This window comes from Sciurus carolinensis, chromosome 5 (genome assembly GCF_902686445.1).
Source record: "Sciurus carolinensis chromosome 5, mSciCar1.2, whole genome shotgun sequence".
Classification (NCBI taxonomy): domain Eukaryota; kingdom Metazoa; phylum Chordata; class Mammalia; order Rodentia; family Sciuridae; genus Sciurus; species Sciurus carolinensis.
This window is the reverse complement of record NC_062217.1, coordinates 145,168,437-145,184,863: the sequence shown is the minus strand read 5'-3', so window position 1 is coordinate 145,184,863 and position 16,427 is coordinate 145,168,437. Positions and strand designations below refer to the sequence as shown.

The 16,427-nt window shown below is 36.9% G+C and overlaps 1 protein-coding gene across 1 annotated transcript in view; it reads right to left on the bottom strand.

The window, feature by feature from the left end:
- Window positions 1-15,895, bottom strand: part of Znf518a (zinc finger protein 518A) — a 37,109-nt gene extending 21,214 nt beyond the window's left edge. Inside the window, 2 exon segments of the mRNA XM_047554602.1 lie at window positions 13,332-13,462; window positions 15,776-15,895. The gene's annotated coding sequence lies outside the window, so the exon portion shown is untranslated.
- Between the last annotated feature and the right edge of the window lie 532 nt (window positions 15,896-16,427).

Here is a 16,427-nt window from a genome sequence, read left to right as displayed (position 1 = left end):
TCCAAAATCAAAGGCTCCCCAAATACCAAATAAGATTAACAGTAAGAATATGAAACTCAATATCTACAATTTATCCTTGTAAAATTTTCTTAAAGGATAAAAATTAAATGCTACCCAAAACGTGGTGATGTAGTTACCTGAAATGGTAATCAATTTTTCATGAGCAACACCAACTTTAATCAGACACCAATATATTAATCACAATTGTAAATGCTAGAAGACAATGATATAACATAGTTTTTTGAGGGAAAAGGATTAACCCAAGAATTAATTCTACATCCAGGAAAATTCTCATGTTAGAAAGAAACAATTTTAGATAAACGGATTCAGAGAATATATGACATATGTACTCTTTGTGGAAAAAAAAAATTTTAAGCAAATACTTCAGCAAAGTCAAATTTCAATCACACAGTAAAGACATCTGAGGCAGTCCTCTAAAATTAGTTCATAATCCAGACCAAATCAATGGAAAAAAGTGACTGTTAAACTGGAGATTATGCATTAAGACAAAACATTTTCTAAAACTCATTTATAAGAAATAAGAACAGAATGTTACAAAACAAAAGAACATTAAGAGAACAAAATCGAACTTTAAATAAACATAATAAACACCAAGAGCAGTGGCACATGCCTGTAGGCCCAGCTACTCAGCAGTCTGAAGCAGAACCATGAGTTCAAGGACAGCCTGGGCAACATAGGCAACACAGCAAGATCCTGTCTTAATAATAATAATAATAATAATAATAATAATAATAATAATGAATAACAACAATAATAATAGAAAAAAACTAAGCACAGTGACACACACCTGTAATCACAGGTCCTGAGGAAGCTGAAGCAGGAGGATTATAAGCTTGGGGCTTGCCTAGGCAACTCAGGGAGACCTTGTCGCAACACTTAAAAAAAGTTTTTTAGAAAAGGACTGAGGATGTAACTCAAGAAGTAGAACGCCTTTGGATTTAATCCCCAGTACAAGAAGGGCAGGAAAGGAAAGAGGGGAAGTAGAATGTTTGGAAAGTCAAGGTGAGATAACCTCTCAGAAAGTGGAGAAAAAATATAGGATAAAAATAGGAGAAACAAGAAGAGAAGAGAAGCAATTCAGATCTAACATTGACATCTAACATTAACTTAACAGGAATGGAGAAAGCACAAACATCTTAAAAGAGGAACACAACCATCAATAATTTTTTACAGTACTGAACTGTAGAAAATCAGTTCCCAGGATAAAAATGTCTACTATATGCACAGCAAGGCGCCTCATATGAACGAAGGCATATCACTGCAAAAGATTCAGAATGATGGAGGCAAAAGAATATCTCAAATGTTTCCACAGAGAAAAAAAAAGTCATATAACAAAGGATCAGAAATCAGAAGGCTTTAGACATTTCGGCAACAACAACGGAAAGACAAAAACAAAGGGCAATACCTTCAAATCTTGAGGAAAAACTTTCAACCGAGCATTCTGTACTCTGCCAAGCTATTGATCAAGTGTAAGGATAAAATGAAGACATGCAAAAAAAAACCTCAAAATTTACCAGATAGTCAGATAGCCTTCCTTAAGAAGTTCCTAGAAGATACATTCCACCCAAATCAGAAAACAAACCAAAAAAAGACATGAAAACAGTTAACAGGAGATAAAATGTAGTAGAGAAGTAATACCCCCAAGATGACAGTACAGGGAAATCCCAGGATAACAACTGGGCACCAGATCACACTGCAACAGGCACTCCAAAGATAAAACACCGTGAACACTCGTCACTAAGAACTTCACACCATCTTTTCAACTTCATCACAGAATTCCCAAGTGAGCCAGGCCCAGATCGCATCTGTATTGGACTTGTGTTGACATGAACAGTTTTTCTGTTTTCCTTTTCATGTTCCTATATTCAGATCCACTGAGGTCATGGTGATCTCAAAAAAACCAATTTCAGACCACACTACTTATTCTACCAGATATCCAATATCTGGTCCACACTATAGACTCACCACATTCTGATTATGGTGAGCCCTAAGGTTCCTAGATCTTTTGCCTTTACACACCAACTTCCCCAAAAGGGTTCCAAGTAAACTACCACAAAAGCTAAAGCTAGACTATGGCACAGGTGCCTTGGTTCACCTTGGCATCCCTGGGAGCCTTCATCTAACAGCATTGTTAATTTTCACTGCATAGCTAGTGCTAGATTTAGGCTTGTTACCGAATTTTCAAAACTAAAGAATTTGGAGTTAATACAAAAATACCAAGTGTCAGAATAGCAATTTCATATGGGTTGGGAGGACAGAACCAAAGAGAACGTATCGGTTACTTAACTTAAACAGTTAGTATACAGGTTATTTGTTTTGCTATCTAAGCCATGTGTATATTTTATGCATCAGTATACAAATGTGTCTCACAATAATAAAAGCACATTATAAAATGGGCAAAGAACATAAAGTCACAGAGGAATCTAAGTGAAAACAGAGTAACATCCGTAGAATTCAAAACAAATTAAAATAAGAAAAATCCTGCCAACAGATTGTTACGGATGTTATGTTACATGTTTTTGTTTTTTGTGGTGCTGGGGATTAAACCCAGGCCCTCACACATGGGAGGCGAGTGAGTCACATTCCAGCCCCAACACATTATATATTTCTAATACTATTGGCCAGTGAAGAAAAGAAATAGAGGATGGGAATTAGGGGAAAGGAAGAGGGAAAGAATGTGTATGCTTTAACTGACTTGGAAAGATATTTATTGTGAATAATATTTTTAATTTTTAAAATAAAGGAAGTTGCAGATTAAGGCATGCGATATATTTTTAAATCAGGAGGAAAGAACCTCATTTCTATGTCATTTCTATGTCATTTTTGTCAAGGAAAAGATCCAATGACTTTATGTTTGTTATACATAAACAAATCTATACAAAACACATTCTCCAAACTATTTATAACAGGTTAATGTTTAAAAGGAATGACAGCATGGTGTACCACACAAGAAACAAACCAAATCAATAGGGAGAGAATCACTGGCTCTCTTAAGCACCCTCATCAAAACGAATTACCGTGACATTGCTTGTGGCAATGTCACTACCACAAGCCTCTCCTGGGGTCTGCCCGTATGCTTCAGCCCTTGAATTCTAGGAATCCTGTATCTTTAAAGTAACTCCTCCTTTCAGCTTGAACTAGTAGTTCACTTTGGTTTCTATTACTTAGGATGAAAAACTGATAAATCAATGCTGTTTATTTAACAAAAAGAAAGGTTTTGTGAAGGTCCTTTGAAGAGACACAGGACTTAAACATTTAAGAAGGAAGCAAAGGCAATCTAAACCTGGAAAATAGAAAGAAATGGTGGAAGAAAACCATTTTTCTCTCAAGGAGCTGTAGGGTCTAGATCAAAGAGAGAATGCATAATGGGGTGCTTAAGTAAGAAAGACTACAGAGGACAGATATGAACTTGATATGAAAGGTAACTAAAAGCCATTGCTAGTTTATGAGGACGGAGAAATTACAAAAGCAGTATTTCAGAAATATTCTTAGAATGGCACCACAAGGCAAGATAAATTGACCAAAGAGTAAAAACAGAGTGAGAAAACTAGAAGACTAGAGTAACAATTAAAATCAAAAGTGAGGAACCAGGGAAGTGGCAATGTTAACAAAGGCCAGGAATCAGACATTGGGTACAAAGAAACCCCCAAGGCAAATGCCAAGGATAATCTGAGTGAATCAAACGATACCATTTCTGGAGAGTTGTTTACTCTTTACAACAAAATAAAAAGCAAAGACATACTACAGAGCCTAAAAAAGGAAAATCTGTGTGCTACTTACTACACTCTAGTTGCTTAAACACAAAGAACTGAACAACTCTGATTTTAGCTGAGCCATATTTGTGACTCAGCAAGTAACTTGTCACATTACATAGACAGGAAAACAGTCATGACTTTTTTTTCTAACTACTGCATTCCTTGAATCACCCACTTTTTTTCCTGCAGAGATAAATAAGTATGAAACATTCATATATGACTGGAGATTTTCCTGCATGTGGCAGGAAAATTTTACTGAAATATACAAGGTTCTGCCTAAGAAGAATCTAGAAAACAGAACAAAACAAAGCAAAGCAAAGCAAAACAAAACAGCCCCTAAGACTATTACTTTCAAAGCAGAATCTATATAAGTGCTCTTGAAATAACTATTATCTTTTCATGACTTGGAAAAAAATACTTTGAGGTTTTTTTGTTATGTTTTTTTGTAGCTGTTTCAAGTTTTTAAAAAATTCACCAGAGGAACTAATGCCTGTTTTTTATATATATATATATATATATATATATATATATATATATTTTTTTTTTTTTTTTTTTTTTTTTTTTAAGTTTTGTAGAATGGACATACATAACCAAAGCCAGCTCCCTTCCAATCAATGTTGCCTAATAAGCACAGAAAATAGAAATGTAGGCTTAAGTATGCAAATGTAATTAAGTATAGTGTACATGTGAGCCACATACCACTAAGGTGGGATGGCATGAACAAGTTTAAAATTAAAGATTAAAATACATATATATTGTTCCTGATTCAGGGAAAACATTTCTTATGCTGTGATGCTATGATTCATAACTGCCTAATATAAAAGATGCTCACCCACACATACATACTTTTATTCACCTTTGTTCATATTGTTCCTTTCACCAGGCATGTCATTCCCCCTCCTCTAAATAAATTCATTAACAGTTGAATTTTCAAATTCTCTCCTACAGGGACATGAAACTTACGCAATACATACTAATCTCTCTTTTCTTTAAATATCCACATAAAGGGTAGTCACTTCTCATCACTTTACCATCTGGTTCTGTTTTATTTGTTTGTTTGTTTGTTTGGATCTTTTTTTTTTTGGTAGTACTTGGGATTGAACCCAGGGCCTCGAGAATGCTAAGCAAACACCTACACAGAGTTACAGCTACAGCCCTTTTCTTAAATTCTATATTTTGAGACAGGGTCTCATTAAGTTGCCAAGGCTGGTTTTGAACTTGTAATTCTGCTTCAGTCTTGCAAGTAGCTGAGATTACAAGCATGTGCCTTGGCATTCAAATTATGTTACACTGTTATGCCATTTCACTTTTTAAATTTAAGAGATTATTTATAAACTTCTTAAAACAGAGCCTTCTTATTTTTTAAAAATTTGTTCTAATTAGTTATACATGACAGCAGAATGCAAACATAAGAGCCTTTTTATGGTACTATTTTATATTTTTTCAACCTTCTCAACAACCAAAATTGGGTACACAGGTACCTAACACATTCTTAATTTACTCACTGATTTTTAATTTAAATATCTGGCTTTCTGTGATTTCAGATTAAATCTCTTTATAGCAAACTTCAAAGAATATATAACCTTTTTTCCTGCAACAATCTGATGTTTGATTTAAAATACATACACACATAATCAGCAATCTCATTTTTAATATGTAGGATTTGGGAGAAAGGTCTGAACTAAGTAGTCCAAAGTGAAATAAAGACTACTTAATCCAGTATGGGAAGAAGAAAGATTATTTTCATCCTTCATTCCTTTCATTTGCCATCTTGCTGCAGCAGTGATATAGAATAGGCAGATTTTACTTACAATTCTGGAATATATAAGGGGAGGGAAGAAAATCAAAAGACGAATTGCGGGCTGGGGAGATAGCTCAGTCAGTAGAGTGCTTGACTTGCAAGCACAAGGCCCTGGGTTCGATCCCCAGCATCGCAAAAAAAAAAGACGAATTGCTATTTGATTTGGAGAACATGTATCATCATATAATCCAACTTCCCTTCAACTTCCTCAAATGATAGAAACTATTTGATTTTTCTGTCTATAAATACTTGTCTCCAATGGTTAAAATTTTCACTCCCCAGAATTCCCTATCTTAGTATATAACACCAAAATCCAATTACTCAATCCCCCCTTCCCTTACTTCCCATTAATCCACAAGCAAGCTGATCGATTCTGTCTTCAAAATACCTCTCCTCATATCCAATGTCATCATCTGAGCCCAGGCTATTACTGTGTCGAACCTGAATTAAAACAAGTCTTCCTACCTGGTACCCATGCTTCCCTCTTGCCTACCATCTTCTTCTGAATCCATTCTCTACAGAGGAACAAAAAGTAATCTCAATAAAGATCACAATGCTCTTCTGCTAAAAAATCCTTAGGGGTTTCCCAGTGTCTTATCCATTTGGGCTGCTATAATAAAATACTACAGAATAATTGGCTTAAATTTACTTCTCACAACTCTAGAGGCTGGGAAGTCCAAGATGGAGGCACCAGCTATCTGATATCTCACTTGACAATGACTCACTTCCTAGTCCATTCAGACAGCCATCCTCTCACTGCATCCTCACATGGTGAAAGGGGTGAGGGTGCTCTCTGAGGTCTCTAATACAAACTCTTATCCTATGCATGAGCACTCTGCTTTCATGACCCAATCACGTTCTAAAAGTCCCACATCCTACTACCAACACACTGGGGATTAATATTTCAGCATATGAATTTAGGGGTGCAGAGGGAGACACAGACTTCCAGTCTACAGCACCGAGGCACATAAAATACAACTTAATTTCTTTACAAAAGCCTGGCTAGAATAAGACTCATCCTGGACCTCTCTTCAACTTCATCTCACACCACTTTTTCCATCTAAATACACTTGTTTTAGTTAGTTTTTTCACTGCTGTGACAAAAAAGTCCTGAAAAGAATAATCAGAGGAGGAAAGGTTAATTTTGGGGGCTCATGGCTTCAGAGGTCTTAGGCCACAGATGGCCCACTCAATTTCTAAGGGCAGAGCATCATGACAGAAGTGTGTGGTGGAGTGTGGTGGTGGGAAAATGGCACCAGAAAGCAGAGAGAGCTGTGCTCAATAAGGATAAAACATATACGCCAAAGGTATGCCCCAGAGACCCACCCGCTCCTGCCACACCCTACCAGCCTAAAGTTACCGCCCAGTTAACTCCTATGGGGAATTAATTCACTGATTGGGTTAATGTTTTCAAAACCCAAACATTTAACCTCTAAACCTTCCATTGTCTCACACATGAGCTTTTGGGGGATACCTCACAGCTAAACCATAACAATAGTGCAGCAAGGCACCACATCCCTCGGCTCCTCAAATATTCCTTTCCTAGCTTCCTATCCAGGCTTTTGCCACTTGCCTGAAATGTTCTTTTTCTCATCCTTCAAACGAAGAGAGCCCTCTCATCTTTTAGGTTTCGGTTAAAATGTCATCACCTTAAAAAGGCCTTCCTCAATCTATAAGTCATCCCATTCTCAAAAAGAAAAAAAGTATTATTTTACCCCTCTGTATTCCTTTTTCTTAACACTTTAATCTCTGGCAATATTTTATTCATTTGTCAATTTATTTTTGTCTTTATCACTGCGATACACACTGCATAACCATAAGGGCCATATCTAACATTTTCTTTGCTGTAACACTAGCATGTGGGATAGTGCTGAGCTTATAGGTAGCACCCAGTAGGTACCAGTCTTTGTTCTAAGCACTGGGAATACAACAGTGAATGGAGGAAACAAAAATCCCTCCCCTCATGGAGCTAACACTCTAGTTATTTAGATGATAAAGTAACTAAGTTGTATATAATATATTCAAAGGTGACACTGTTTTCCTTACAGAAAAAAATTAAGCAGGAAAGAAAAGGCAGAACCAAAGAGTTCAATTTTAAATATGAAGTCAGGGAGACCTCACTTAAAAAGGCCTTATTAGGAGTTGGAGAGTGATATGGAGGCTTTACCAGCACCAAAAAAAAAAAAAAAAAAAGTCTAATTGGGATCAAAATCTTTCAAAAAATATTTTTAGTTGTAGATGGAGACAATAGCTTTATTTATTTATTTTTTCTGTGGTGCTGAGGAATAAAATAAACCCAGTGCCTCACACATTGCTAGGCAAGTGTCTATCACTGAACCACAACCACAGCCTCCTAGAGCCAAAATCTTAAGGTGAGGGAGCCAGTTCTCCAAATAGAGAAGACCCTGAGTGTGCACCATGTGTAGCTTATTTGGGAAATACCAAGAACATCAGCAGACTGAATGAAAGTGTGAAAGGCACAGCAGCAGGAGATAAGGTCAAAGAAAGTAACATGGGAGCCAGGCATGGTGGTGCATGCCTGTAATCCTAGCTACTCAGGAGGCTAAGGCAGGAGAATCACAAGTTTTGAGGTCAGTCTGGGTAACTTAGTAAGAACTTGCCTCAAAATCAGAATTTTAAAAACAGGTGGGGATGTAGTTTAGTGGTAGAATGGTTGCCTAGCATGCACGAGGCACTGGATTCAATCACTAGTACTGTCAAAAAAAAAAAAAAAAAAGGACTTGGGGCTTGATGGATGATGCTGTAAGGACTTTGGTTTTACTCTGAATGATATGGAAAGCTAGTGAAGCAGAGAAGTTACATGAGCCAAATTACTTTTTTAAAAAGATCACACTTTGGCTGTTATGTTAAGAACAAAGCATTTGGGAAGGATCTAAGAGTAGAAGCAAGGGACCAGTTTGAAGGTTAATACACTACAACCATCTAGGTAAGAGATGATGGTGTCTTGATGGAGACAATAATGCATGGTAAGATTCTGAATATATTTTGAAAAACATGGCCTATAAGATTAGCTGACATACTTTCTAAAAAGATAACTAAAAATTATGACCTCGGCAACTGAAGAACTGAGTTGCTCTTTACTAAGAAAAAAAAAAGGACTATGAAAGTAGCAGGGAATTACATCAAAAGGTCAGTGTTAGTCATGTAAAATTTGAGATGTCTATCTGACATCCAACTGGAAATGTGGAATGGGTAACTGGATGTGCAAGATAAAATTTTAAGAGTCAAGGATAGATATATATAAGAATTTACATATTTGAAACAGGATGAAATAAACAAGAAGTTAAGTAAATACAAGAAGTTCAAAGTCTGAGCCTCAAGATACAACAACACAGAGGAATGAGAAAGGACCATCAAACGAAATGGAAAAGAAACAGTGAGACTAAAGGTAATCAGAATGTAGTATTCTGAAAGCAAAATGAAGAAAATGTTCCCAGAATAAGGGAATAATTCTGTCAAGTAAGAGGATGACTAAGAACTGACCACTGGTTTTAATGTCAAGGTCACTGGTGACATTGAAGGAAAAGTTTCAGTGAAATTAACAATGGAGACAGGCTGATTAGCATGAATTTAACAGAAAATGGGAACAGAAGTAGAACTGTAGTATAGTTAACTTGTTCAAGGAGTTCTACCATGAAGGATCAAGAGGTAGAGAAGTTGAAAAAGGTTTTTTGTTTTGTTTTGTTTATTTCTTGCTTTTCATAGGTAGGAGAAATTATAGTATGATCAAATGCTTATTAAAATGATCTAGTAAAATGGAAAGATTATAAAGGAATATTAAAATGATCTAGTAAAATAGAAAAACTGTAAAGGTAAGGAAAGAAATAGAGTAGCAGTGCCTTTCAACAGGTCAGAAGGGATAGAATCTAGTGAATAAGTTGCAAGTAAACTTAGAGAAGAGCACAGAATCACCTGTAGTAACTAGAGGTGAGGACAGAGATGTTAGCAGGCACACATGACTGAGAGCTAATGAAATGCCTGATTAAGTCTACCATAGAGGCTAACAAATTACAATCTATGAACCAAATCTGAACTGTGTTCTATTTTGCAACTTTTCACTGGAACACAGCCACATGCATTTATTTTCATACTGTGACTGCATTCAGGTTATAATGGTAGCTGATAGCTGTGACAGAAGCCCTATGGCCTAAAACTCACTATCTGGTCATTTAAAGTAAGTTTGCCAACCATGGTATAATGGAATACTCAAACTGATACTCTCCCAGTTGAAGGTCAGATAACTGGTGATAAGGGAAAAAGGTAGGCAAGGGCCTAAAACACAAGAGCATTGAATGACAAAGTGACATCTTAACCTCTATATTACTCCTAGTATCAACCTCAAAAATATATAAGCAATCAGGTATTATTACTTCTATTTTGTTCTTTGTCTCTTTTAAAATGTTTTTATATCTATAAATATATTAGTTTTGAACTGGTTATATTCTAAAGAGGATATGGTTTTACCTGTTTATACTGAAAGACCTCTCAAAAAAGGTGAGGTAAGAAAATATATATATATATGAAACATACAATAGCATTCTAAGTTAATTACTATTTTTTTAAATTCAAGTTAGATAAACATAACAAAGTTTTTTCCACAATGAATAATTTTACGCCATTCTGTTACATTCACTTTATATTTCAGCATCCCAAAATGGCATTATCTTAAAAGAAATAGAAGGATTTTCTCAAAGAAACTTCTATCTAAGTAGAAAGAAGTGAAATTTCTGGTTGGCTTTCCAAATGCCACATATATGGATTTACCTAAAAAGTCAATCTTATTTGCTACCACCTTCTCACTCCCCAAAAACAATGTTACAAAGCAATCTCCATTTCATCTTGAATCAGCCCATAATCATTTCCAACTCCACTGTTTCTTTTTTTTCCCCTTTTTATTTTTATTTTTACAGACTGTGTTTTGACTCATTATACACAAATGGGGTACAACTTTTCATTTCTATGGTTGTACACAATGTAGATTCACACCATTCATGTAATCATGCATGTACATAGGGTAATAATGTCTGTCTCAGTCTACTATCTTTCCTTCCCCCACCCCATTTTCCTCAACACCATCAAAAGTTCCTCCATTCTTTTCTTGTCCCCCTACTGTTTAATTATTCTCTGTGCCTATCAAAACTCCACTTACCAGTCAAAACCCATATAAAGTTATAATTCCTTAAAAAAAAATCTCCCTCCATGGGCCAACCCTCATTAATTTCCTTCCTAACTGAACTTAAAATGCAACTGTGCATCCATTTATCTGCTTTTTGTGTTGTTCCCCATACGTGAATTCAAATTCCTTAACTAAAAGCACTTTGAATGCTAGAATTTGAAGAACTCCTCTAATTCTTTTTAAAATAAACATAGCACTGATTATTCTCAACACAGGCTTGTTGGTCTGTTTAAACTAAATATGTTTTTAAAATGTGCTACATTACATAAAGTCCACCATCCACTCAGCCTTGTGCACATAATCCTTAACCATTCAGGGAGCTGCACATACTTATATGTAATAGACAATAAATGTTTGTACGCTGAACAAAGGAAGAACTGAATATATGCATGAATGATGAATAAGTAATAAGTGAAAAGCATCTTTTATAAGGTGAAGGAAAGAAGCAAATATGTGGAGGATATGAATGACCATGTGAAGCATGCTCCTTAAATTTATAAGAGTCATAAAATCTTCATAAGAACACTTTCTGCTGCAATCCCATTCAAATCAATTATACACAGAATTTTAGCCCAAGGGACCGAGGACAGGCAGCTCACAGAATCAAAAGAAAAACACAGGTACCATATACATGCTCTAAGGCTGAAACTGGCACTCTATCACTCCATTCATATCTTATCTCTAAATGGCTTCACATTATCCCTCTACAGATGGGATTCTCATACACATGGGAAAGAATGTCACCAGCTCCCTCCCAAGTTAATAACCTCAAAGAAAAAGGAGCTTCTTTCTCATAGCATTCACACATCAATTTCAAAGAATTTTAATAGGTTCTGCTTGAGTAAGAGATCATCACTGTTTTAAGAGGAATGAGTTATAATAGTGACTGACGCTCACCAACCACTCAGAATAGTGAAGGTTGTTTCCTCAAATGGTGTGATATTGAATGGACAAAAATTTGTTTGTCTTCCACCAGTCAAAACCTACAACCCAACTTCAAATAGGAACTAGTGATGCCTTTACTGTATTTTGGAATTACTTAACTTTTTACAAAGTCAATACTTGGTTTTAGCTATTACTACTTCTTGAAATGAGACCCCTGGGAAGCCCATTTAATCCTCTTTAAGCTTTTTTTTGTGTGTGTGGGGAGGGGATATTGGCGATTGAGTTCAGGGGCCCACTGAGTTACATACCCAGCCCCTTTTATTTTTCTTTTGAGGCTAGCCTCCATCTTGTGATCCTCCTGCTTCCGTTTCCTAAGTAGCTAGAATTACAAGCATGTATTACCAGGCCCAAGTATTTATCCTAAGCACTTTCATTTTAATATTCTGACACTTTCTCACACAGCCAAACCAATTACAACAAATTTCTAGTCAAACTTTGCTCATAATTTTTCAAAATGCAATAATCCAAATCATATGCTAAGTCATCAGATAACAGTCTCTTATTTACTTCATCCAGGCTTTCATTCCAAGCACTTATATTACTTTTTCTGAATAATGGAGATCAAACATAATATAAAAACTCTTAGTATTCAGCATCGGTTTCTCTACTTAGGAACAACACAGTACCCATGTAAATCTCCTAGCAAGAGGTCAAACAAAAGTTATAGAGGAAGAAACTATTCAAGTAAACAACATAAGTGATAACCTGATATCCCAATTCCAACTTTGTTGCTCTCTACTCAAAATAGTTGTCATAATTTTTTGACAAAATTAAAAATGTATGCCTTTGTGAAAAGTGACCCTGAAAAGAAAACCATCTGCTGGTGAAGATCGAGGGAGAACATGGTTATGACTACTAAAATAATAATGTAGGGTGGTACAGTTTGCTTCAGCTCTTCAGCAATTACATACATAATCTTTTTCCTCAATTAGGACTATACTAATGTATATACTTAATACATTTGGTGAGAGGAATTTACCCAAGAATTCTTGGATTTCAAAGATCCTAGGACCTATTAAACACAAACAGGGACATCTGTGTGTCAGGAGTAAATAAATATACAATGGTATAATATTTTCCAGTACATTTCCCAGCTTTCCCTGGATTTATTAGCAGATTTTTTGTCTTTTCTTTTGTCCACACCAGGATATTCAGACGACTGTCTCCAGGAAACCAGTAATAAATCTATAGTGATTCCCAAGTCCCTTTCCTGACTCATGATGTAGATTCCATTAATCGTAATGTAAATACATATTACATAATTTTTCTTACGTGTACTACTTAGCACTTACTAGACCAAAATAGTCACTCTTCTGTTCATTTAAACCACTATGAAACAAGTTTCTACCATTTTTATCTCCAATGTTCATTATTCAGATGCTCCTAATGCTACCTATACATTCATAAAGATGACAAAGCTAAAATTCATCTTTAGAGCTTTAAGCAAAATGTTAGTAATATATAAAACCAAAAATTACCTTTTGATTTCCATTAAAAGGAAAACCCATGTATAAATATTTTATTAAGGTCAAAAATTATAACTTACAACTTATAAAAATGATATTTAAGTAACTATTTCAGTTTAATCCAGTATTAAAACATACAAACTTACTATATAACAGACTAAACACTCCAGGTACTTCAGTCTTTACAATACCTCTTTCTTGAAGGAATAAAAGGCACACAATTTAATGCTTGGACAATGTCATAATCAGCAACAATGATCAAAGGAAGAGTTGATATCTGCAAATGAAATGCAAGATTTTAAAATTTTGACTACAAGAATCGTTAGTAAAACTTTACTGTACTTAATTCAGTTGCACTTCACATTCACTATAGGATAATTTTGAAAAACTACCCCTCTATATGTATGCATATTATATTATCATTGACAACCAGTGATAACATCATACATTTACAGAAGTTACAACTCGAAGTGTAGAATTAATCTATTCAATATCTTTATTTATTATAAAATAGGGAAAATTAGTCTTGCCCAACATCACAAAACGAGAACTATTATTTGTACCTGATAATAACTCTGTTATTCTACTACCATATTATCTCTTAACAATTCTCATTTCTGGTATAATGTCCTATGAAAACTGCTCACCATGTGAAGTCAATATCCCATTCAATGTCTACAGACCTGAATCAGATAATAAGTAAAATTTCAACATTTTGTAACAGTCCTTTTCTTCTGATTATAGTGTTTTATCAACGATCTTTTAGTAGAGTACCTGAAGGAATCCAGGCAAAATTCAAGTCTCATATAATTAAAATAAATAAATAAAAGTTGTATTAAGTGCCTTAAAGCACACAATACTCCAATGAGAACAATTCCAAACTACAACAGAAAAATAACAACAAAAATACGTTAAAAGGGCATTGTAAGGTGTATTTTTAAGTCAAATTAGAGATTTAAGGTAAAATATTTCCCTTCATAATATTTCAAAATAGAAAAACTTTGGGTATCACAGTATACTATTACCAGACAGGATAGGATATGAAGTATGCCACAGTAAAAATCTGATGCACTTTAACGTTCATATAGTAGATATTCATTGTGGTCACTGTCCTTTTATTTTTTCATAAAACCAGATATAAAATGTTTCGAATTGGTAATTACAATTTTAGCAAAAATCTATGTTTTCTACTATGTTTACCTTCCCCCATGAAATGCCAACGCCCTGAAAATATTAATGCAACACGATGTCTATAAATTTCAGGGGAAAAAAGAATTGCTGAAAGAAAATGAAACCATTTCCATAGATCTGCAGTTAAACTCTGAGAACGACAGGGAATTTCAATGAGTCAATTAAAATGGTTGCTATCTATTCAACCTGAAGATACTAACTTTAGACTACAAATTAAACCTCTTGCTGCAGAAAAAGCAAATTCAAACAGTATCTGTAGACTATGCCTAATATGCACAGACTCTCAAATTAATTTTCTACCCTGATGTGTTTGCTGTCTTCACGGTTCATGACTAAGACAATCATACAAAGTTCAACATTCTTATGAATCCCTTAAACATTGACTTATTTCATTTTCCTAGGGTTTTTTTTTTTTAGACTTTTGATAACATGCTCAACCATGTTTCACTAACATGGCTCACAAACACTAAAAGACCAAATTTTAAACCTAAAAAAGAAAACTGGGCCTTAACTCTTGTTTTCGGAACTTTAAAGTTACAACTGTTTCACTGGTCTACTTAAGAGCTAAAACATTTTACCTTATGTACAGTCACTCCCATATACTTTCAATTACCAAAGGCATCTAGTCAGAGACTACCCACTTGACAAAGAGGACACCATGTTAAGAACAGTTTCAAAATGGACCCTACAAGTGCAAAAGCCAGTTACACAGAAATTCATCTGCCATTGGGTGTGGTTGGGGTCTGCAGGTAAGAGCACCTTTGCCCAGCCCTGGCGAGGACGAGGAGGGTGCGCGCGCCAGGGAGCTTAGCACCTCTGCAAGAAACAGCCCCCAATGACCATAGACTGGGACCATAACAGGGATGCCGTCGAGTCGGGCCAGCGAACCTACAGCTCAAGGGGTGCGGCCCGAGGGTGCCCATGCAGTCTCCACCAGCCGCGGAAGCCGCCGAGTGGTGCTTCGAGCGCCGCGCGCCCCGCTTCGCCCCAAACACCGAGCCCGATCCGCCCCTTCCTCCGGGGTTCCGCTGCCCCCTCGGGCGCGCGGAGGCACACCGTGCCGCGCTCCCGCCCAGTCTCTAGGATGTGGAAAAGTGGAGAGTTCCAAAAGCCCAGACTTAAAAGAACCCCCAGTTACAAGGCGAATAGGCCAGCTCTAGCAGCCTGCAAAAGCGCTGGGTAAAAAGACTGACTTCTCCAGAAAAACTTTGCAGCAAGTTAGGCGGAAGCGCTGAATGCCCGGGACTATTTTAACAGGCGCTTCCTATCACAAGAGGCGGATCCCTGAGCCCGTAGGGGTACCCGAGAGTCCCCACAAATTCGCCCTTTGCCTTCTGGCTGGCCCTCTAGAAGTCCCGGCATCCTAACCAGTCCGGGCGGTCCCGCTCACGGAGAATACCTGTCGTGGTCCCCATTGCCTGCGAGTCCCTGATGGCGGCCATTACCCTTCCATCCGGGTATTGCCGGAAAGCCGGGCGCAGCGCTATCGGGAATGCACGCTGCGGCGGAGGGATCCGCGTTGCACCTGAGGAGAGCGGAAGACAACGGAGGCCGACTGGGTCCGCGCCTCATCTTGGCGAGAGTAGGCCATGGAGCCGGACTCACTGCTGACCTCTCCAGTTAGCACTCTTGCCTGTCTACTGACTCGTTGCTCCCCCGCTTTGCTCACCGGCAGCTGCAGAGGTCCTACTGCCAATGGAATGGCAGACAGACGTCCACTCTGTGCTCTTCAGAGTAGACACCAGAAGCAGGAACTGTGTGCTCTTGGCAAGCTCTTGCTGACTGGGAATGGGCTCAACTCTCAGATTTTAATCAGTTCCGGCTTAGTAAATGGCGTCTTCCCATTACTGGCTACTGACACGCAGCTTTTAGCAACCATTGAAGTCCCGGTCAACGAAAGAAGCTGCCGTCCACAACTCTGGGAGACATGTTGAACCCCAAACATACACATATTTAACAACTGGTCCGAAAGTTGTCTACAGTGAGAGTCTCTCATCCCCATCAAAGGAATCTTCCCCTACCTCACCCAACAGGACCGGACAAAGAGTACA